The 24,657-nt window shown below is 40.5% G+C and overlaps 1 protein-coding gene across 16 annotated transcripts in view; it reads right to left on the bottom strand.

Annotated features, from left to right (window-relative positions):
• Positions 1 to 24,657, bottom strand: part of PCDH9 (protocadherin 9) — an 890,445-nt gene that overhangs the window by 89,945 nt on the left and 775,843 nt on the right. The window contains exon 6 of one of the 16 annotated variants that reach the window (XM_065581139.1): positions 17,299 to 17,364. The exons of the other annotated variants lie outside the window; for them this stretch is intronic. The gene's annotated coding sequence lies outside the window, so the exon portion shown is untranslated. Of the gene's footprint in view, positions 1 to 17,298; positions 17,365 to 24,657 lie in introns of those variants that run through there. 16 annotated transcript variants of the gene reach the window in all.

Raw genomic sequence — 24,657 nt, 5'->3', positions numbered from 1 at the left:
AGGATCTAGAGCTTTTTTATGTTTTCTACTTTTCAACCCTAAGGCCCTGTTCCAGCATTGCTAATTCTGACTTTTTTCCTTGTGATTCATGGGATTTCAGCCAAGGCTGGAGCCTGTCTTGCAATCACACCAGAACTTCAGCACTCTTACAAATGTCAGCCCGGCCTGTGGAAAATCATCCCTTTTGTTGGCTGCCTTCTCCCTTACCTACCCCCTGGGTAAGAGCAGCCAATCATCTGCTGCAGAGGCAGGCAAAGCTCTCTCCCTCACTTTCCCTCAGGAACTGACATTGTTATCACAGGAGGGGAGGAGGCAGCAGAAATAACCCAGAAACTCAGGGTGGCTCCACTCCCTCCCATACCATGAGCAATGGGACTGCTCCTCGGCTCCTACCCCTCTCCACAACATCTAGCCTAGAAATAGGCAGAGGAGGATGAAGAACCTCTGGAAATGCCCACCCCAGCCTGGAAGTGAGAGAAAGGAACCTCACTGCAGCTTCCACCCCACAGGAGAGGGGGTGAAGAACCCCAGGAACTGCAGGAGAGCAGAGGTGAGGCTGGGGGAAGGACTGAGGCATAACTGATTTGGTCCCTGGGGGCAAAGGATTTATTTCAGGTTTAGGGGGTTGGTAGATGTGGTAGAAAAAGCTCCCGGAGAAAGGGCCAAAATCACCATACCCAATATATTTGGTGGGTGTTGGTGACAGTACTAGTGACATACTCACATTGGGGGAAGGGGAAGTGGGAGTCCAAAAATGAAAAGACTGACCAAAAAAACACACTATAATATTTTTTGTTTTAAATCTCATGATTTTTGGGTCACTCTCATGAAGTTTATACATTTGGAGTTTGCAATACAAGCTAATATGTGCTTCAAAAGGTGCTGAGGACCCTGAACTCTCAGTGAAATCAATGGCAAGTCAGGGTGCTCAGTACCTGGCATGAATGGCTAACTAAAAGGTTTCTTATGAAACTACATATTTCTTGTGAAATCAATCTCCCCCTTCCCCCTCCCCCCCCCCGAATAGATAGAGAAATCTTATGGATGTCTATTAGAGCATTGCCACTCAAACACACATACAAACAGGAAGCCTACAGGAAGCTTTGAGTCATTATTTTCATCCTGCCTTGAAGGTAATATAGTTACTTAGATAAAACAAGTTACATATTTTGAACACAAAATACTTTTCATTTACCTTCTTCCTCTTAATATGGAATCTCGCTCTATTAAATAAATGTGTTTTTAAGTAGCATGGGCCCTCATATAGGCTAATATTTACTGAAAATTGTGTACTGTATTCCAATATTAGTTTTGACTACAGTAGTCACAGAATCATACATATCCTGGAGAAGACAGACATATCCTTCTGGTACATCTCTCCATTGCAAACTCCACCAAACTAGTTTTCTTGGTACATGATTGCACAATGTAGCAATGTGAAGACTCACTGGCACGGCGCCTCTTACTGGTTGTCTTGGGAATTAGCTCTTCACCAGCTTCAGAGTGCCCTCTACTGTCTGGTGTCTCGCCTGCTGCTGGCCCCCGAGTCCCTCCCAGACCCCGGTGCCCTTTACCTCAGGGTTCTACCTCCAGCATTACCCCCACACTCTGGGTCTCCCCTCCCAGGGGAACCCCCAACCCTCTAAACCCACCTTACCTCAGTGGCTACTGACAGTCATCATCTAGCCCCCACTCACTGGGGCAGACTACAGTCTGTAATGGCCACTCATCATTAGCAAGGGGTTAGAACTAGCTGCCTCTGTCTATTCCCAGGCTGAATCTCTGTAGCCCCAGTACCTTTGTAGGCCTTCACCAAGGCCTGCAACCTGGGGGTTTACCAGGCTGGAGCTCCCCAGCAACTTTTGCCCTTTCCCCAACATTGCTCTACTTCAGGTACCGTCCTCTCAGGCAGCTAGCCCTTCCCACTCTAGGGCTAGAGTGAGACTGCTTCAGTTCCTGGCCCACAGCCTTCTTATCAGGGCCAGCTGGGCCCTGATTGAGCTGGCCACACCTGTGGTCAGCTACTCACTCAGCTGTTCTCACTGCTTTCCCCAGCCACAGCCCTCTCCAGGGCTGCTTTTAACCCCCACCTACTGGAGTGGGGCAGCCGTCCCTCTACATACACCTTCTCCAGGTTCACAAAGCCCAAAGCTTGTTTCCGTGTCTTTTCTCTGAACTTCTCCATGAGGATTCATATCAGAAATATAGCATCAGTTGTGCTCCTTCCCAGCAAGAATCCATATTGACCTTCAAAATTCACACACTTTTCAGGAGTCTTCTTCCATACTTTCACAGCATGCAATATCAGCATAATTGGGTGATAGCACACAGTGTAATATCTCCTTTATGTTTAAAAATAGGCATCATAAAGCTTTTACGCCAATCATCTGGCATTTTCCCTTTAAGACTATCATTGAACAAACTTGTAAGATATTTGATGCCTTCCCTTCCCAATGACTTTACTGGTACTTCATCTGGCCTAGGTGCTTTCTCCTTTTTCATTTTCCAAAGTGCCTCTGCATCTTTTTCCTCTTGTATGCACTCTATCAAACCCCTGTTCATCTTGTTCTTTATTCCTTCATTGGGTTCTCCTCATTCATCATTCTTTCAGAATAATCATTCCAAACTTTGTTGATGCACCATTTGTTTGCAATATACCATATCCATTTCTAATGTAAGTAAACTCATGCCTTGGCAAGTCTATAGATGGTTTTCTCTCCCTCATGTCATCCTCGTTGATTATATAGGCCTTCTTTTTGGCCACCAGTTACACCATCTTATCGTCATTCAAGCCTATGGCCTGCCATTTTTTTGAAAGTCTGTGCATTACTCCTGGTTTGAAAGTTTTTTCATTCCCATCTTTAAGTACCACCACTTAGGCCTCTCCAGTGCCCAGCAGTTCAGATGCTTCTGAGTTGTACATATTCTGGAGTATATAAGCAGAGATCTGTGCAGTTTCAAAAGACACTCACCAGGTTCTACCTTACAAATCATTATTCATGATCTCTCTCTCATTATTACACCTCTACCCTGATATAACGCGACCCGATATAACACGAATTCGGATATAACACGGTAAAGCAGTGCTCGGGGGGGGGGGAGAGGCTGCGCACTCTGGTGGATCAAAGCAAGTTCGATATAACGCGGTTTCACCTATAACGCGGTAAGATTTTTTGGCTCCCGATGACAGCGTTATATCGAGGTAGAGGTGTATTAAAAAGGCATTAATTGGGGGCTGTGCCCTCTATGGGCATACATTATTAAATCTCTTTCCCTCTTCTGAAAATGTATGTTTGCAATTGCCAAATCCAGTTTCAGACAAGTCTGTAGGACTGATTGCTGCTCAGAGTTTTTGGTTCCAATGCCATCCATTGTTTCATATCCAGCCTTCATTGCTCCAAAATATGCATTTAGATCTGCCCTGATAATTATCTTCTTGTGGGATGGTACATTTCCAATAAGGCACAACAACTCATAAAAAACCTCTCTTACCTCTTGATTCTCTCCTTACCTGTGTTGCACACTCACTCGCTTTAAGGATAGTTAACTCTTCTTGACACAGTTCAATGCTCAGCAGTTGGTCCGAACTTCTAGTAACCTCCATCACATCCGTCTGCATGGTTTCATCAAGAATAACTGCAACACCATTTTGGGAGGTTGAATTCTGAGTAATAGATTTTGTAACTCTCCACCAGCATCTTGGCTTTTCAACCTTTCCATTTAGTCTCTTGTACACATGGCACATTTACTCTTCTCCTCTTTAAGACCTCACATAGCTCCAAACTTCTTCCAGTCAGTGTCCCTACATTCCAATTTGCACATCTCAGCTTACTCACTTTCTTCCTTAAGATCAGTAGCTCTTGCCCAGTTTCAACAGTAAGGCAAGGCTATTGTACATCACTTACAGGGAACACCCAAGCTCTCTGGGTACATTTGACATGAACATTATCAATCTAGTTAAAAACAATTCACCCTTAGCACAATATTACTGATTAAAATCAATACTAAAATATAGCAGTCTTAAGCGATGGTTTAGATTTTCAGAACCACTTAGTAATTTTAGTCTGTGCCTATAATTTGCATGGTGTTTTAAAACTGGTTTGGGTAAAATGAAAATGCTTAGCAGTGCTTGAAGTCGATGCAGGGCATTGCATTGCTTATCTAAGTAAATCAAGCCATGAGTCAGAAAGTTGAATGACCATTTGGTACTATAAATAATTAAAGAACCAACTTGAAATAATTTATTACAAATGGATTTTATAAAGGGAGTAACTAAAGTGCACGAGTTCCATGCTAGCAGCTCTCACTGATTGCAAGCACTGCATTTGCACATAATCACTGAGATCCTGCTGGGAGAGCAGCATAGGGGCTGCTAGTATGAACCCCTTGCTTGCTTCTGGCTCCTCCCTTAATGTGCACGTGCAAGGATTCCTTGTCTCCCTATATAATATATGGAGGGGTGGGCTGCTGTGTAAGATGGAAGGTATCTGCAGCAAAAGCTGCAGGTTTGGATTATGCTAGAGGCATAGGTGCCAACTTCTCCTGGCGCTGGTGGGTGCTCGACCCCCCCCTCCACCCCCGCCTGACTCCACCCTGCCCCTCCCCCCCGCCTCTGCCCCGCCCCCATAACAACCCCTTCCCCAAAGTCCCCACCCCAAACCCGCCCCTTCCCTGCCCCTATTGGACTCCTTCCCCAAATCCCTGCCCTGGCCCCGCCTCTTCCCCGCCTCCTCTGAGCGTGTCACGTTCCCGCTCCTCTCCCCTCCCTCCCGGAGCTTGTTATGCCATGAAACAGCTGTTTTGCTGCAGCAAGTACTAGGAGGAGAAGCAGGGACGAGGCGCGCTCGGGGAGGTGGCGGAGGCGGAGGAGAGGGGAGGGGAGGTGAGCTGAGCTGGGGCGGTGGGGGTGGGGAGTTGGGCTGCTAGTGGGTGCAGAACACCCACCAATTTTTCCCCATGGGTGTTCCAGCCCTGGAGCACCCACAGAGTCAGCGTCTATGGCTAGAAGAAAAATTTACATGTACAATTGAACTCAATAGGAGGAGGTATCAGTGGTAGCGCTCATTTTGGTTGTGAATCTCACTTCCCATGTGCCATTTCTGAGTTTATACACAAAACAATGTGTTCAGTTTGTTTGCTATACAATACGGTCCACAGGGCCACTCACAATTAATTTACAATCCAAGCCCAAGCTATTAACAGCTACTCACTCCCATTTATGATGGTTTGTCATATATATTGCCAACAGAATGTTGACTGTGCTTTCCCAAGATAAAGCCTATGCTTTTTTAAATTCATTAATTCCCTTCTCCCTTGTGTACAAGACACCCCAATCTCTCACCAACCTAACAGAAGTGGAGTCAGATAGAAAGGGATTCCTAGTTTAAACAGAGAAAATTCATGTATTACAACCATGCTGTTTACAGCACTTTAGTTAAGGGGCTGTCTACATTTCTGCTCTTTTCAGGGGTTTATTATCCATAAAAATTCACTCTGGGCTAAACATGGCATTCAGCATCTAAGCACTGAAGCAAATATATTAACAACATTTGAAAAAAGAAACTGTTGCACTTTTTTTAAAGATATAAGTGCACCAAAATAAAAAAGACTCCATGGACTTGCCCAATAACAGAGAGCCTGGAGGCTACAGTCTTAAACACATACAATTTATTTCAATTCCTTATGTCATATATGTGATATAGAACACTTAAGGAACTGGCTGAAGAGATCACTGAGCCATTAGTGATTGTCTTTGAGACCTCGTGGATGATGGAAGATATCGAGAGGACTGGAAAGGGGCAAATATAGTACCTATCTATTAAAAAAAAGGGAATAAGGACAACCCAGGGAATTACAGGCCAGTCAGATTAACTTTGGTACCCAGCAAGATAATAGAGGAAATCATCAAAAAATAATTTGTTAGTATCTAGAAGATAATAAGGTAAGTAACAGTCAGCATGGATTTGCCAAGAACAAATCATATCAAACCAACCTAATATCCTTTTTTGACAGGGTAACAAGGTTTGTGGATTAGTGGTAAGCAGTAGAAGTGATATATCTCCACATTAGTAAGGCTTCTGATAAGGTCTTACATGAACCTCTCATAAGCAAACTAGGGAAATATAGCCTACATGAAACTGCTATAAGGTGGGTGCACAACTGGTTGGAAAACCATTCTCAGAGAGTAGCTATCAGTGGTTCACAGTTAAGATGAAAGAACATATCGAGTGGGGTCTCACAGGGATCCATGCTTAGCCTAGTTCTATTTAATATCTTCATAAATGTTTTGGATAATGGCAAAGGGAGTACACTTCTAAAGATTATGGATGATACCAAGCTGGGAGAGGCTGCAAGCACTTTGGAGGACAGGATTAGAATTCAAAATAATCTTGACAAACTGGAGAAATCGTCTAAAGTAAATAGGATGAAATTCAATAAGGACAAATGCAAACTAGCACACTTAGGAAGGAATAATCAATTGCACAAATACAAAATGGGAAATGACTGCCCAGGAAGGAATACTGCAGAAAAGTATCTGGGAGTTATAGTTGATCAAAAACTAAATATGAGTCAAATATGTAATACTGTTGCAAAAAAAGCAAACATCATTCTCCGGTGCCTTAGAGAGGGAGGGATGTAAGCAAGGCACAAAAAGTATATATTCCACTCTATTCAGCACTGATAAGGCCTCACCTGGGGTACTGTGTCCACTTCTGGGCACCACACTTCAGGACAGATGTATACAAATTGGAAAAAGTTCAGAGGAGAGTAAAAGAAATGATCAGAGGGGGTAGAAAACATGACCTATGAAGAAAGGGAAAAAATGGGCTTGTTTAGTGTGGAGAATAGAAGACTGTGGGGGGACATGATAACAGTCTTCAAGTATGTAAAAGATTTTATAAAGAAGAGAGTGATAAATTGTTTCCTTAAGCACTGAGGACAGGACAAGAAGCAATGGGCTTAAATTGCAGTGAGGGAGATTTAGGTTAGATATTAGGAAAAACTTCTTAATGGCAAGGGTAGTTAAGCACTGGAACAAATTAAGGTTATGGAATCTCCATCATTGGAGGGCTTTAAGAACTGGTAGGACTAAGTATTGTCCAGACCAGGGATCGGCAACTTTTGGCACACGGCCCATCAGAGAAATCTGCTGGCGGGCCAGGACGGTTTGTTTACCTGCAGTGTCTGCAGGTTCGGCCAATCGCAGCTCCCACTGGCCGCAGTTCGTCGCTCCAGGCCTATGGGGGTAGCGGGAAGCGGCGTGGGCCGAGGGATGTGCTGGCTGCGGCTTCCCGCCACCCCCATTGGCCTAGAGCGGCGAACCACAGCCAGTGAGAGCCACGATCGGCCGAATCTGCAGATGCGGCAGGTAAACAAACTGGCTCGGCCTGCCAGGGTGCTTACCCTGGCGAGCCGCGTGCCAGAGGTTGCCGATCCCTGGGTTAGACAAACACTTGTCAGGGATGGTCTAGATCAGGGATCGGCAACCTTTCTTACGCAGCCCATCAGGGAAATCCGCTAGTGGGCCAGGACAGGGCCTGCAGCATCCGCAGGTTCAGCCGATCGCAGCTCCCACTGGCCGCAGTTCGCTGCTCCAGGCCAATGGGGGCTGCGGGAAGCGGCGCGGGCTAAGGGATGTGCTGGCCACCACTTCCTGCAGCCCCCATTGGCCTGGAATGGTGAACCTCAGCCAGTAGGAGCTGCGATCAGCCGAACCTGCAGACACTGCAAGTAAACAAACGGTCCCAGCCCGCCAGCAGATTTCCCTGATGGGCCGTATGCCAAAGGTTGCCGATACCTGGTCTAGACAATACTTAGCCCTACTTCACTGCAACTGACTGGACTAGATGACCTATTGTGGTCCCTTCCAGTCTTATATTTTTATTATTCTACAAGTATTTAAGTTTTCCTGGCTTCGGCTCTAAAGAAGCTACAAATGTCTCTTAACGGCACATCTTTTCTCTCAAGTGAACAGGTAAATTTTTCTAGTACATAAGTGTCAACAAGGGTTATCAAGTAGAGTTATATGTTTCATTGCTTTTATAAAAGAGAAACTTCTTGCAGATCACCTGGCATTTGCATTAATATTCAGGCTGGACATCTAAAGGCAGTGTTGCACATCAAGGTTTCTATGCTTATTTTTTGGTGCTATGATTTAGAGATATTTGAAATGTGAATGATCATACTCTCAGCTTCATAAGTAGCCTACAGCAATCTCTAAATAATAGCATTCTCTAGTAGAATAATTCATCATGTGCTAGTGTGAAACTCAGTTTAGGGGCCCAGTTCTGCAAATAGTTACCTGCAAGCACATAGCTACTCTGCCTTGGAGTCCTACTATATATGCATGATTAACTGTTTGCAAGATCAGGCTCATAGCCTGGACATTTCAGAAAGCATGTTTTTAGTAGTGATGGGTAAATCTATAGAGCTTCCTTGACTCAGTTCAGATATACATCCAACAGATTCTCTCTTCCCATCACACGCATATTCCTCCCTCCACAACATGCCCTGTTTCCTTCTCCTACTATGTTCTCTTTTTACTGTAGTATTACAAAATCATAAAGCAAGTAAGAGATAAGTGGTTGTGCAAGTATAAGATCCCGCTCCCCTATCCTTGGTCCAATGAGACCAACCCGGAGGGAGAAGGCTAATCAGCTCTCCCACCCTTTTTGGAGCTACTCTCGTCTGGCTGCCTCTCACGAGAGGAAGGGGGAATCAACCCACCCCATTTTCACTGTCCTGCATCTACGTGGAGCCATGCTGAAACATGCTGAAGTCCCCTGTTCCCTGCTGCTGCCTCAGCATGCTCCATGTAAAAGGGGGGCTTCACGCACAGGGTTGTCCCTTTTAAACCCTTCTGCCCATCCGGTTCCCAGGGGATGAGTCAGTGTTGCCATGCTGGCCCCTTGTCTCCTTTTCCAACACTTTTCCACCCCAACCATAAAGCACTGTTCCCTTCCTTTGGCCAGCCAGACAAATTCCTCCCCACCCCCGCTTAAAGGTGTGGTGCGGTCAATCTGGCTAGAGAAATATTTCATGGTGCCTGCATTTCTATGTACTCGGGGGATTTCCATTTCATATCAATAATGCACTGAGTTTGATTCCATATGAATGAGAAAACTAATTACATAAGTATAGCCTTCGGGAGAGTTTCTATTAAAAAAATATTGATCCACGCAGGGAGTTTATATAAAATAGTCTCTTAAAAATGCCTTGAAGCCAGTGTCAGTGTGCCATATGCACACTGAGGAACTGGAGTGTAGGCAAGCACTTACTGTTGGATGATAATTATCAGTAGCCCGAAACATTACCGAGCAACTCTTTTTTAATAATAAGAAAGATTATGGAATCAGAGAACTAAATATACAATTTTACTGGTTTGGTCAGAAACATTTCAAAATTCCCAAGTTTTGAAAAAACAATAATTCAGCAATATAAAGATGTGCTATCTATGGATACAGCCATACTAGAATAGGATTAAGAGTGGAAATGATTAAATTAACTCAAACAAGATAGGTTTGCCTTATCCTACTGAACCTATACATGGGAACTAAATTAGCACTAAGTTAGGTGAATAGATACTATGGTGATGAGAACTATATAAGTACCTACACAGATAGACAAACAGATAAATGGACAATAGTGCCGTATTTATCAGTACCTTTCCTGATGCGACTGTTCACATATATCACATCAGCATATACCAGAACTGTTCTTTTTCTCACTTGCCTCTTCTTTTTAACATGTGAACTGTTTGAGCTATTATATTTAATTTTTATTTTTAATTTTAAAGGAAATAGTAAGCATTAATTAATTAATTAATAATTACACTGATGAAAAAAAGTAACTGAAATTTTAAATAAACAACCACCAATAAAAAAGATTAGCCACGGCAGCATTAAAATCAAAAGTAAAATTACAATAAACATTTATTACAGCGGTAAGTGTATCTATAACTATATGATTAGTGTGGAATCAAAGAACTATTCGTAAATAAACTACAAATTACCCTTCTGCAAAATACCATGAAACCCATAACATATTTTGCTAGCACATTTGTATTATATGCCAGCAAAGAGAGTTCTATAGTATTTTGTTAAACAGATAATTTTTATGCTAGATATGCATGGGCCTCCCCAATTCTGGCATTTAATAACTTCTGAAGGATTCATTTTGCAGATTTAAGATTATTTTAATGTAGTTCTTGGATGTAATAGGCTATGGATGGTTATAAGCACATCAATAGGTGTTATAGATGGCCAGAAGTTACCTATGGACCTATTGGACTATACAACAACTGACTATGCATTTATCTAAACAGCTATTAATCATTTATTATCTCTTTATAAACTGTGTTTAAATGTACATTTAATATAAGGTGTGCCAATAGCATTTGAATGGTTAGTTTCCACAAAATACCCCAGATTCCTTATCAAGTTTTCATGTAGAGAGAAATGGTTGGCTTTTAGTCACTTGGCTTTTCAATTAGAGGGTGTCTATATTAGGATTTTTGCAAACAAATACACAAAAACCCCACTGCCATCCATAGAAGATCTCTGCAACATGGTGCTTGAAAGAACGATGGCCACCAGTCTACATTTGTTCTTCTACCATTGCTACCACCAGTGGAGCTGAACTGTTGATAATATTTTGTTAATAGGCATCGTGTACATCAGGCTTTAAATGGGTAAAGAAATTGTCTCTTTTACGCTATACTAGTGACTTACTTTCCACTCCACACTAGACATAGCTAAATGTGATTTTAAATAAAAGAAACACAATCTATGGCCCTGTGCAACAAAACAATGTGGTCCCATCAAGTAGCAAGAGCCATAAAGTACTGTACATTCTATATGGAATATCTTCAATGGTAAATCAATGGTTAAGAGCCCACACGCCTATCAAAAAACCCCAACAAATTTATATTAGAACATGTAAATGTAATTTAATCCCTTATGTAATTTAATCCATTTGATATGCAAATTCAAACTATTATTACAGGGAAGGTGGCTTAACATGGAAGATCATTTCAAGACCCTTCTCTGTTTCAGCCTAGCACAGTTTTTTGTCTTTTAACTGTTCAAGTGGTTCCACAGCCCCGTGTGACCTGAAGTAAAACTGCAGGACAATCCAGCCTATTCAGCTCACTGCAGCAGGTGCCAGCTGTCACAGGCTGTCTAAACAAAGGCCTGATTTAGACAAATGATCACTCTTCTCTTGCCTGTACAGTCATTGTCTTAGAATCTGCATCTCTGCTTAGAAGCAAAGCATCTCCCTAACTCACTATGATCTCAGTGGGCAGCCTGTGATACTCATCAGTCCCAAGATATGCATTACTGATTTACATACATTTTCTATTTCAGGACAGGAGACACGCTTCTCCAAGGTTTTAAAATATACCTTTTTTTGAGTGATCAGAGGCGATTCTATTGAAGGGCAAAAGAGTAAATTTATGAACAAGAATTAAACCTTATGATCTGATGATTTAATTAAAAAAACACAAATAATTTCCCATTTACAACAGATTGGGCCTAATTCAACTATGATGTAACTCTATTAACATAGGGAGGAAGTGGATGTAGGAATTGTGTGGTTAAAGCACTTAACTGGATCTCAGGAGATATGGGTTCCATTCGCTGCTCTGCTAATAACTTCCTGTGTGACCTTTGATATGTTAGTTAATTTCCCAATGTCTCAGTTCCCAATCGTCTGCTTTTTGCCCACGCTTTGTATGCCTTCTCTAGTACCACTAGAAGTGTTCCAGAATGACGATCTCAATTATTTTTGGGCCATTCCTTGGACTTTATCTATATGAATTTGGCAATAAGGATAATTTTTTTTATAAATGTCTACATGTATGCTAAAATAGATTGACTAGCATTAATAGGATATAAATACACCTGCATCTATTGGCAATTAATCTGTATATGAACTCTTCAGGAAGATATAAGTGGATGCACTGTCTACAAGCAATCGGTAATACAGAAAGGTGATTTATTTTCTGCCACAAAGAAATATAATTATTAACCAATTAATGTTGTACGGATATATGTAGGGAAATTTACTGATTTAAAAATTGCTTTTTAGAAAATGTGCATATACTTGAAGTGAGTGATTTGAGCTGTGGTTGTGTTGGTATAAATTTAATAAGCAACATTTCTGTCACTTTTTGACAAGTATTTCTTCAGACAGGAACATCTTTTTATGTAAAAGTTATTTATGAGTATATTCATGTCATATAATATCCTATTATATGAATAAGCTAGATCCAAAACAGGTTAGGTTACAAACTAAGATTTTGCTGAGTCAGGAATAAAAATCACTAAATAAACCAGATATATTATCTAAATGGGAACACATAGATGGATAGACGAAAATAAGCACAGGTCATTAATATACAGCAAAATGCTAATGTACAGCATAACAGGGACAAAACATCACATGTTTCTCATGATAGCACATTTCTGCATGCTTTGAGATTACAGTTAGAAAACAGGTAAGCAAAGAGTCATATGAAATTAGATTTTTATTTTATTATTGCCAAATCTAAATGGTGAAATTCAACAATCTGCTGAACATATATAATCTGAGAAATCAGAAATGTCAGCAAATAATTCAATACAAATAATAGTCACAACAGTTATTCAACAGCTTGGCTAGTTTATACAGCACGTTCCAAGAAACTTGCTTTTAAAAATTCCCACTGGCTTTGAGCCTTTATAAATGAATGTTGGCTTTATTATCATGGCTTATGCTGATGTACATGCCAAGGTAATTTAAGATAACCATTAATATTCATCCTCCCAGTTTAGGTATTTGAAAGTCACAATTATTTGCAATATTGTTGTTGATTGACCTGGATTTTTGATTTATTAAATCTTGTTAATGGATGCAGCAAAGATTTAGCTATTAATTTTGTTATAAATTAAAGTTCTTATTAATACTGACATGCTGTGTGATGTGTAATATGTTAAATTCACCTATACTGAAATGTTTTGCTCCCCAATAGTTTAAAGCAAAATCGTGCTGACTCTGAACTTAATCACGAGAAATGCACTTAATGTAATAGAAAACCAAAACTTAATGTAACAGAAAGCCTGTGAAACTAAACATTGTCAACATTAATATTCTACTAATAACAAAATTAATAATAAAAATAAAGTTCAGACAGGCCCTGCAATGTACATTATTTTTATTAACTTTCAAAAACTAAGGGATTTTGCTTCATCAAGGATAATGCTATATCATTGTAGCCATAATATAGCAATTAATAATTTAGCAGAAGACCATTTAGAGAGAATCTCTTAAACTGCAACCTGTGGACTTTGACTTAAAACTCTACGTCTGATTCTGAAATGTATCAAAATATTTTTATTTCTTTCCTAATAGTAATATCCAAGAATGCTTTGGTCTACCAGGTTTTCCCTTTTCTTAAACACAGTCTCAAAAAGTGCAGTGACTGAAGGCACACAGGGGATTTCTTGCAAACAAATCCTCTCCATGAAAAAAGTATTTTCAGTGATTGTGAATATCTATCTACCATAATTGTTGCTCCCATTTCCACCCACAGAAGTTATACATACCATATTTACACTTATTTTCTTAAAGATTATTTCACAGATTTTAAGGCCAGAAAGGACCTTTATGATCATCTAGTCTAACCTCCTACATAATACAAGCCATAGAACTTCCCTGAATTAATTCCTAATTCAAATCCAATAGCTGTGTTGAACTAGGGCATATCTTTTAGAAAAATCTTCTAACCTTAACTTACAAATTTCCACTGATGAAGAGGCCACCACAACACTTGATAAGCTATTCCAATGGTTAATTAACCTTACAGTTAAAAATGTGTGCTTTATTTCTAGTCCTGAAATTGTCTAGCTTCAATTTCCAGTCCTTGGATCTTGTCTGCTGATAGATTAAAGAATGCTCTACTATCAGGTTTCTTATGGATTGTGATCCAATCATTCCTTATTCAGTCAATATTTTTAGATAATTTCTGTTAACAGGGGGTATGGGGGGGTGGAGACTGAGGTAACCAGGACTCAACCGTTTAGGATTGCATATATTAAAACTATCTTAAATTGTACCAGGAAATTAATCAGAAGCCAATGTGGATCATGGAGCTCAGGTATAACATGATCGTGTAAAAAGGACCCTTTAAAGACAGGTAGCTGCATTTTGAAGCAGTTGACGTTTGTTAATGATTTTTAGGTGTAGCCCTAACTAGACACTGCAGTAACCCGATGTCAGGGTGAGAAATGTAAAGGTAACTGTTGCAATGTTGGCATCTGCAAGAAAACTTAACCACCTTCTGGATAAGTATAGGTAAAAAAGAAACACAATTTTATCAGAAATTTCAGGATAGACCTGGGCAAAAAATTTCCAGCACAGAGTAAATTTGGCAAAAAATGATTTTTTCAGGGCACAGAAATTTTAGCAAATAATACAAAGAGTTTGGGCAAAAAAAACTGAATTGTTTTCCTTTGGATATGTTTCATTTCAAAATAAATCATTTTGACATTCTGTTCTGAAACAACATTTTAGAAACAAAATGTTGATGCAAACAAAGAAAATGTCCTTTTTTAATCAACATTCAAAAATTTTGTTCCATGTGAATGAATTTTTATTTTATTTATGCATTGGGTTTACATTTTGCTGAGAAAATATTTTTAAAAAATTTAGCTTCAGGTAGAAATTAACTGATTTATTTTTCCAGATTTTTCAGTTCAGCCACTGAAACAAAAAAACAAACAAACAAAAAAATCAATCATTTGCTCAGCAATGATTCAGGAGCAGTTGACAATCAAACAACATACCCAAACTGGGAACCCACGTAAGAAAAAGTGAATTTACTCCTGTAGATAAGCAATCACCCACCACCACCTTCTAGGTCATCTGAAAGAGAAAAGAATGGAGCCACAGAAAAGAGCGACTTTGCTCTTTTCTGTTCCGAACAAAAGGATTAATTATGGCTGACAGACCTAATACAGTCAGTGTGAGTACTTGATATTCATCAATATTTAAAAATGATCAGTTTTTATGTGTAGGGCATGAATTAGAACACTTTCACAAGGCGTTAGCAGGAACACTGCCTTTAAGTGAGCAGATCAGACAAGTGACTAGGGTAAATCTGAATTTTATTACGCATTATTAGATCTGTTTCCCATATGTAATCAGAGTCATATCAACTTATTTTAGTGACAAAGTAAGCTTACTAGTCTTTTACTCCTGAACGTTTAAAAGAGTACACTGGATTCTTTTCAGATTCATATATCAGCAACAAAACTTTTTATTAGGTGACAAATTAAGGCTCTTTATTACAGTGGCATGCCATGACATTTTTAGTCAGGCATGCAATTGTACACTTGAATTCAAAATGACATCCTCTATGCAGCGTGACCTTGCTTGTATGGTTTGTTTTACAAAATGGCGTCCTCCATGTGTGTTTGGGGGCTGGACAGAACTGTCCCACAGGCACAGATGGTCCTGGGGCACACAATGCATGCCTGACAAACACAGATGGCACATCACTTCTTTACTATCAGCAATGTATGTAATGTGGTTGTGGATGTGTTAGTTCTAGAGCAGTGTTTCCCAAACTTGGGATGCCACTTGTGTAGGGAAAGCTCCTGGCAGGCCAGGCTGGTTTGTTTACCTGCCCCGTCCGCAGGTTCGGCCGATCGCGGCTGCAGGCCAATGGGGGCTGCGGGAAGCGGTGCGGGCTGACAGATGTGCTGGCCGCCGCTTCCAGCAGCTCTCATTGGCCTGGAGCAGCGAACTGCAGCCAGTGGAAGCCGCGATCAGCCAAACCTGCGGACGGGGCAGGTAAACAAACCGGCCCGGCCTGCCAGGGGCTTTCCTTACAAAAGTGGCATCCCAAGTTTGGGAAACACTGTTCTAGAGCATTAGAGAAAAAAGGTGGGTGAAGTAATCTCTTTTATTGGACCAGCTTCTAAAGAAGAAATGTGTGTGACTTGAAAGCTTGTCTCTCTCACCAACAGCAGCTGGTCCAATAAAAGATATTACCTCACTCACCTTGTCTATCTAATATCAGCCATGTGTCAGCCAAAAAGAAGCCAGAGTCTAGGCTGTCACTGTCAGAGTCTAGGCTGACTTTTCAGGGCTGACAGTTAGAAAATCATCATTTTGATTGTAGAGTGAGCACATCTGATACAGAGATGCACACTGACATTTTTTTCAGTCAATGTTCAGCTCAGAAACTCACTTTAATGTATTCTTCTGTTCCAGCATCACAATAATAGGCCCTTCTAAAGGGTCTTAGAGAAGACTGTATGGGTACATCATACAAATAACTTTGGGCAAAAGATCCCAAGGAAATCTTTTGGCCATGATTCATATGACCTACACATACCGGTTAGGAAAAAAGGCATCCAAGCGAAAGAAATAAAAGAAATAATGCTCCTCAGAAACAGACCTTCCATTCAACTCAGAAATGAGACACATATTTAACTTACAACAGAAAAGACTCTGCTTAAAGAATGCTAGAGGATAAAACCTCTCCATTGAAGCAGTGTCATATAACCAGATGACCTTCACCCTTTCACCTCTGATGTAAGGCATTACTGTACGTAGTGTGAAGTGTTTGCAGAACTAACAAGGCAGGAGAAAAGAAGCAATTAGTATGCTCAGGCACAGCACAGGAAGATTAAAACACACACACACACACACACATACATCTAGGAAGATGTATAAAAGCACTACATCACAAGTCTTCCTCTCCTCTCAGCCCCCTCCCTATCCCCAACCCCATTCTCCCTGGCAGATTATACACTGGGTTCAAAATGGGACACAGTATTTGGATTCACTAATGGAGAATCATCTTTTTTTCATTCCAAATACATTATATAACTTTGTAAGAAGTGGAAGCCAATTCTACTGCCATGCCCCTGAGCAGCATTCATCTAATGCAAACAGCCATGGAGAAATCTGCTGCTGCTTCACATGTGATCCCAATCTAAGGAAAATATAATTCAAGGCTTCGCCACATATCAAAGCCTTAACCATTTGATTATGACACTTACAGATTTTATAGAAAAATGTTTATTTTCATTGTTCCTGGTTGCAAAGTAATAAAGTAAATTCCCTACAGTCATAGCAGATCTCCAGCCTAAAAGGTTTAGCTTGAATCACTGCAAGCAATCAGTTTTGCTTGAAACTCTACTAAGATTCACACTGATATTTAAAATAAAACAGAAGTTTAAAGCAGTGGCATTTATCAGCCATCAAGATTTAATTTACTTATCTGACTCTGCTGACCACCTACCGTGGTTTATATGTTTAAGTTTCTCCCAGTTAATTTTTGGTCTAGCACTGCAGGCAATGTCTCTGTATGCCCTGAAAAACACGTAATGATGAAACTTTCTTATCCTTTCAAGCGTAGTGTCAGATAACAAATACAGAGTTAAGGACAAATAAAGTTGTGAAACAGAGGAGTGTAATCTTATGCAGCAATTTTTCCTAACATGAGGGGTTGGTCACTGAGGTAGCTCTAGGGACCTGCTAATCCTGTGACTTGGGGAGGCCTCTGATTCCTAAGGGACAAATGTACACAACAGTCCCCTAACTGTTCCAGGTGCTATTTGAACAAACTAACTTGCCATCTGCAGAGTTTGAAAGGAAAGAGAGACAATAATTAGAGGAAAGGGCTTGGATGAAAAAAAGGAATAACACTGGAGGGAAGAGTGAAAGGAAAGCAGAGATTAAAAAGAGGGAGGCTCCTCATAATGTTAAAGCTAGCCCAGATTATTCATGTATAAAAAAAGACATGTGTATGTTGATCATCTGTATTGAAATAAATACTGAATAGTTTAGAGCAAGCTTTCCTGGCTCCAATTATACACTATAATGGCTTTTAAAAACTGTTTGACCTTTCTTAATATGAGGTGATCATTAATTCTAGATTTCTGCAATAATAGAATGGTCTCTCTTAGGTTGCTGTAATAGCTGGTAATAACACATTAGTCACACATTGGTTGATATCTAATAAGGAAAGCCACATGCAAGAATCTTTGAAACAGTGCTAAGCCTAGAGATTGTTGTTTAGCACTAAACCTTCAGTTGCTTGCCACAGGTTCTTAATGCTATACTAATCGTGAATGCAGTCCAATATACTCAATGGACTATACATAATTATCATTGATAAATCGGTGGCATAAGAAACCGATCAAATAACAAGTAGCAACAAAGAGCCACCACAATATTGCCAACCCTGAACAACGAATAGCTGGTTCATATTTGCCTGTTAAAAGAGTCCCTTTGAGATTCCTCTTGAGCAGTGGAAGCTACAGATCTGGTTGGTGTTCAGCTTGTATCAAAAGCCAGGAGACATCTATATCTTATTTAAATTTGTGTCTGATATTAACAGCTTTTAGGAATCCACGTGTGATGCTACTACTCAAGCCAGCAGCTCCCTGCAGCCATCCAACCGGAGATGTTCAGTAATGAAGCAATGTAAAGTGTACACATAAGGAATAGGCTTTGTGACCACATCTCCTTCCCTCCACACATGGTTGGCTAAACTCAGTATACCGAGAAAATAAGTTTTAGATTTCCACTCAGATCTCTGATAATAAACTGTAACAGTGAAGGAAGCCCAAACCAAAAAAAAAACCAAAACCAAAACAAAAAAACCAATGCCCCTCCTCCCCTCCTCGCAAATCCCTAAACAATAGTCTTTTCCCTTCCTTTTTTTCCCCTCTCCGTTTTGATAAGTATTTAAGCTGTCACATGAAAATCAAATTTTCCTTCACAGCTTTATTTTATAACTACACAAACCTTTAAGAACATTGTCTTGTTAAAATTTTTAATTACATCAGCTGGTTTTCAAAAGAGGCATGTGCATTATAAGTTGCTTTCATGTCATGCCACAGCTGTTGCCTATACAACGTTTGGAAGAAACCTAAAGATAGGAAAGTGAAATTATCACAGTAATTAATAATTAAATACAGTCCCCCACAAGTGTTGGTGAACAGACCTCAGTGGTCATTGTTAACTTAGGTTTGTGCCAAATTGACTTTGTTTAGTTCAGTTATTATTGCAGTTGGCAGGGCCAGAAACTGCCATACAGAATGGATGAGTTCTGATGTATCAGAATAATGGAGGTCCAGAGACATTGGAAACCAGCCAGGTGCCACAATATTACCTAAACTGCTTGCTGAGCAGGTCAGCTCCTTGAGGACTGTGATATTGCTGAGCATGAAGCTAGAAACTGGTTACTGAAAAGCTATAAATCACAACTAGGATTTGGAACTGCTGCAGATATTAAGACAAAGAAGCATGTGATGCTTTTGGCACCCAATGTGCAGTGAAGACATGAAGGAAAAATGCGAGAATATTGTTTTTCCCCCCCAAGACAGACCCCGGGGTTTATAATAATTAAAATATTTTCTTTATTGTTTACAAATTTGGGGGAATGAACCCCAAGAAATGGAGCACTTACCCCATCAAGCAATAGCCAAGCAGTTCATTAATCCAATAGTTATAATGGCAGACATTCCAAAAGCTACTGGGGAAAAACCTGTTTCTGATTTATGGAAGTTCCCGTAACAATAAAATGCTGACATAGTTCTCCATGCCAAGTGTGAGGTTGGTTCTTGTCAACCCACAAAGACAAGGAAAGCAGTAGAAAATACAGATACCTATGTGGATTTTAGAGCATTTAGAAAAACTGGCTGTTAAACAGTAAGCTCATGTCAACCTTAAGTAGAGTGCTGCCGTTGCCCAACTATAATATAGATACGCATAGATAGGAAGAAATTAACACCATTACTAATAATTAAAGGCACCACATGGAGTCTTTTTTGTGGTGATAACATTCCTTTTCAATATAAGCAGCTTTCTGCCTCACATAGCTCAGTTTAATAAGCAATGGTCAGCTAAAACCTTGTAAGACTTAGAATGTTGAGAATATGAGAGAATTTATGTATGAAGTGGCACCAGCTGAAATGAGATGAGGTCTGGACTGGCATAGAAAATCCCGAAGACAGAAAATTATCTAGTCGGAAAAACATTATATTCTATTTTTTAGTTCAGTCAGAATGATTGGGGATCTCTCAAAGAACACAAATAAGGATGAACTCTTAACTAGTTTGTAAGTTGCATCTACTGAATGCATCAGTTCATACCTGGGCATTGTATGGCATACAAAATCCAATTATTTGCAAAGCTTAGGACACGTAGCGTTCTTTCCAGTTCCAGTCTTTTCCTCCTTATTAAACTAATAATATAGAGATGGAAAGGAAAAAAAGAAATATGGGAATGAGCTGAAATATTTGGGTGACTGCAGAGGAAGGCAGAGATGAACAGCAAGCGTGAGGAGGAATGTGAGGAAAGGTGTGGTAGGAGAGGATGTGAAACCAGGAAGAGAAACTGCATGTGTATAATGCTGAGCAATATGGTGAGGTACTGCAAGTCTTATGGGGATAAAGAAGTTTTACCACCCATTGCAAAGTATAAAGAGTGGGTGGCTGTGATCTTGTGTATCACTAGATCACGGGTCAGCAACCTTCGGCACACGGCCGATCAGAGTAATTCGCTGGTGGGCCGTGAGACATTTTGGTTATGTTGACCGTCCACAGGCACGGCCCCCCACAGCTCCCCGTGGCCGTGATTCACCGTTCCCGGCCAATGGGAGCTGCGGGAAGTGGCGGGCCACAGGGACGTTCTGGCCGCCAGTTCCCACAGCTCCCATTGGCCAGGAACTGGGGGCTGCGGGGCGCTGTGCCTGTGGACGGTCAACATAAACAAAATGTCTCCCGGCCCACCAGTGGATTACCCTGATGGGCCGTGTGCCGAAGGTTGCCAACCCCTGCATTAGATGGTACCTGACAAACAGTTCACATAGGAAAACAACTAAAATCAGCACTGTTTTCTAGGTTCCATTCAGAACATGCAACTTTGAGGAGGTTGTAACAATGTTTCTATCATACATAATGTTTCTAATATATCTGCTTACAGCAATTTTCCTGGAGATCTGTGAGACCCAGCACATTCCTCAAATCCATCAGTCATACAGAATCCCAGCCATTGAAACGTCATTTTTTTCTCCTCAGGCTCTCTCTAACACACTAAATAAGTAAACAAAGATACCCACTCCCCTCCAGAAATATCAATATGAACACTTGACTTTCTTTTCAGATAACATGTATGATATATGCCTTTGCACTTCTGACCAATTCCACATGTTTTTTATTTCATATTGATCTAGATATGTTCTCCTGGCTACTACTAAGAACAGTGAATCCTCAAATTAATCACTATGCACAACAATTTGGCTTGCTTCCATAGAAACAGAGAGAATATTATTCCACTGTAGAGCATTTTGAAAGGATTACTTTTCCACTTCCTTAAAAAAAAGTTGACGTACATGGAGAGCCTAAGGAAATATATAAAACACTTCAGTGTTCACCTTCACCTCACTGTGCAAGGAGGATCAAACCATACTTTGGAATAAAACAGGAGGAAGAACAAACAACGCCTACAAATTTGATAAATTAAATTTCATGCCCCAGAACCTATGTTAAATGAATGATAAAACACTAAAGAATTAGAAAATGTGGGGTGATAAAAGAGGGTGGAGCAAGTGTTTGTGGAAAGGAGGAAGAAATGCAGATAAATCCTCACCTCCCCGCCCTCCCCAACCATCTGGGTTTTTGTTTTTTTTTCAAATGTTATCAAATTAAGCAAAATAAAAAGACAGATAATTCTAAATAAAGTGAAAAGGCAAAGTTTGTTTCCCCTCACCTATAACTTGTAAGTGGGGCCATTTAAACAATTCCCCCACATTCTTAGCTGACTTGCATGTGAATAGGGCTGGAATGAGGAATGAACACTGGAAGTGGATATTGTTGTGCTGCCTTTAGTCAGCTCTAGGGGAGATGAGCACTTTTGTAGTTAGGTGGCTGCATTAAAGATTGATTAAAGAAATGTGGTCTTAACTCATTTATTTGTGACTAAAGGATATCTATAGTACTGTAATTAGGGTTTACCTTTGTTTTTTTTTAAATCCTGAGGTGTCTGGTGTAGCTTAACTGACATCAGGAGATTGAAGTTGCTTACATCAGAGCTAAATTTTACCCTACCATATCACTTTATTTACCTTATAGTGGTGTCTGATCTAACAATATCTGAGGTGTAGACTCTCTGTAAAGCACATATAAAAGCCTGCTTCTACAAGTGAATAGTAAAACTTCAATATCAAACAAGAGAGACCTATTTGCCTTATACTTCAGGTTCTTTTTTCTGTGTTTTGGATGAAAAAGTAATGCCTAGTTAAGCAGCTTTGAGTTCACTGATGTGAAACACAACTCTTAGAATTTAGTAATGATGTGTTCCTCCTACTGCAAATCTGCTCAAATTTTACTTCAGTCTAAGGCTACGTCCTCACTACGGGGGGTGGGGGTGGGCGGTCAATTTAAGATACGCAAATTCAGCTATGCGAATAGCGTAGCTGAATTCGACGAGCCGACTTACCCCGCTGTGAGGATGGCGGCAAATCGACCTCCGCGGCTCCCCCGTCAACGGCGCTTACTCCTACCTGAGCTGGTGGAGTACAAGCGTCGATTCGGGGATCGATTGTCGCGTCCCGACGAGACGCAATAATTCGACCCTCGAGAGATCGATTTCTACCCGCCGATTCAGGCGGGTAGTGAAGACGTAGCCTCAGACATAATGGGATAGAGATTCCAAGTTAGTAATGGAGATATACTCAGAAAATACTGCTGAGCCACTATCTCCAGGTTTAAGCACTACTCTCTCAGTATGGCTTAGGAAGCTTAGCCTGTACATGCTATAATTTGGACACAGTAATACAAAGGTGTCAAACACACAACTAGTGGACCTGGCTTGCATCACGTGTTTATGGTTTGCATGACATGTTCAAATTTGGCAGACTTGAAACCATCAAAAAAGTGGGACAGGGCAAAATCCTGGCTCCACTGAGGTCAAAGGGAGTTTTATCATGGAGTTCCATTGGGCTAGGGTTCCATCCTAATCTTCTAGTCCTCGTGGTTGTGAGGAAAGCCTTCCAAATAGGAATCAATCCTATGCAGTGATGCCATTCTGTGTCTAAAGACAGTCTGAAACAATGACTCAGAGGTATGAACTCCCTGCTGCTAATTAACTGAATGGGATGTTGACTCTACAGCCAGTTGATGACACTTTAGTGTAGTGTAAGCATTAACTATTGAACTGCCATCGCTTTAGTGGAGAAGGACCGGAGAGTGGGAGTATGGCCTACAGGAGGTGGGAACAAGGAGTTTCTGTAAGGAAAGGAATGTAAAGGGAAGAATAGAGGAGAAAGAAAGAAAAGGGAGCGAAAGAAAACATAGGATGGGAAGGGAAGAGAAACAAAGAGAAGAACTAGTGATAATTCTAAAGGAGAGGATATATTTCCCACTGATTGATGCTGAATGTAACAATACAATACAGAGCAAACAAGGAATAGTGAAGATAAAATGGATGCTTTTTATACATAAAAGCCACTTGTCTATGCAAATCTTCCATTGACATCACTGGGAGCTTCTCTTTGGATTCAGGGTTCTATCAAGTCCTAAATTTATACCCAATACACAAATTGCAATTAAAAATGGAAATTGACCCTCTATATAGAATGAGTATCTGCCTTTTTCTGTGCAATGATGTAATGAATCAATCTGGCTAGATTAATAGATTTTAAGGGCAGATCAATTTTTCTACATCCTTTCTAAAATGTGGACACCAGAACTGGACAGAGTAGTCTAGTATCAATCTCACCAATGCCGTAGGCAGACAAAATCTCATCTCCTTATTCCTACTCTCCAATTTATACACCAAGGATAGTATTGGCCTTTTTTGCCACAGCATCACACCAATCAGACAGACACTCAAATGTCCAATGCCTCCACCTGCAACATCTGTAACTTCTGTACTACACTAACTCTTGAAAACAGGCCTCACACTTTCCCCAGCTAGATTAGTACAGCAAGAAAAATAAAAATGGGCTTTAGGTTTTATTAGCATCATGGGCAGGGGAGAGGGGAGCAGCAAGGGGGGCACAGTGCTGGCAAATTGGCAGCCAACACTGACACTATGCTGTTCTTTATGAAATTTTCTTCTGATGGACCCTACTGATACTGGACAGAGCAGTGGTAGCAGCTGAAGTGGTAGCCTGCCCCTTTACCGCAGGTACAGATGCTAAACCAGTAGAATCTGCACAGCCTGTGGGATTGCTTCTATAGGAGCGGCTGTGGTCAGTTTTTGCTCTTGTTATTCTCCCTTTTCCATCATGTATGGCATTTTTTAGGGTAAGTTCTGTAACAGAAAGTTGCTTTACTTAGTGGGCTGGGGAGATGAGTATTTACTGAGATATAAAATAAACAGAGAGAAAAGTGTTAAGGATATGAAATTCACTTTGCTGTTGGACCAGCTTTTGTTTTATAGTAAAAATGAAAAATACATATTTAGTATATCTTCACACTACAGATGCTTTACCAGACAAGCACCATAGATAAGCCAAAAACCTCAAGACATGTGCTTTTTGGCAGACATTGAAGTAGTAGGTGCTCTCTCCCTCTAAAATACAAAAAATATAATTATACAGAGGAAAACTGGTGATAGCATGAAATATGGTAAATTATAGTATATTTATTA

This window comes from Chrysemys picta, chromosome 1 (assembly GCF_011386835.1).
Source record: "Chrysemys picta bellii isolate R12L10 chromosome 1, ASM1138683v2, whole genome shotgun sequence".
Taxonomy (NCBI): Eukaryota; Metazoa; Chordata; order Testudines; family Emydidae; genus Chrysemys; species Chrysemys picta.
Note: the sequence above shows the minus strand (reverse complement) of the source record. Positions and strands in the feature narration are given on the sequence as shown.